The sequence below is a fragment of the Penaeus monodon genome, chromosome 27 (assembly GCF_015228065.2).
Source record: "Penaeus monodon isolate SGIC_2016 chromosome 27, NSTDA_Pmon_1, whole genome shotgun sequence".
Lineage (NCBI taxonomy): Eukaryota > Metazoa > Arthropoda > Malacostraca > Decapoda > Penaeidae > Penaeus > Penaeus monodon.
The window spans coordinates 38,259,016-38,259,240 of NC_051412.1; positions in this window are offsets into that span (position 1 = coordinate 38,259,016).

Sequence of the window (225 nt, forward strand, 5' to 3'; positions counted from 1 at the left end):
GGGGAAACGTGAAGTTGCACACACACACACACGTGCACAAGGAATCGCTTTTTGAGTGTGATGCAAATTAAGGTATGATCAACTTCATTCCTGATCTGCAATTTAAGGCTGCAAGGACAATCCCTAATATCAAAAGTGACTGAACTACAGTGAAAAAATGGATAGTTTTAAAATCCACATCTAAATTTTAAATTGCATACCTAAAGCATATTTGGTATTATTTCC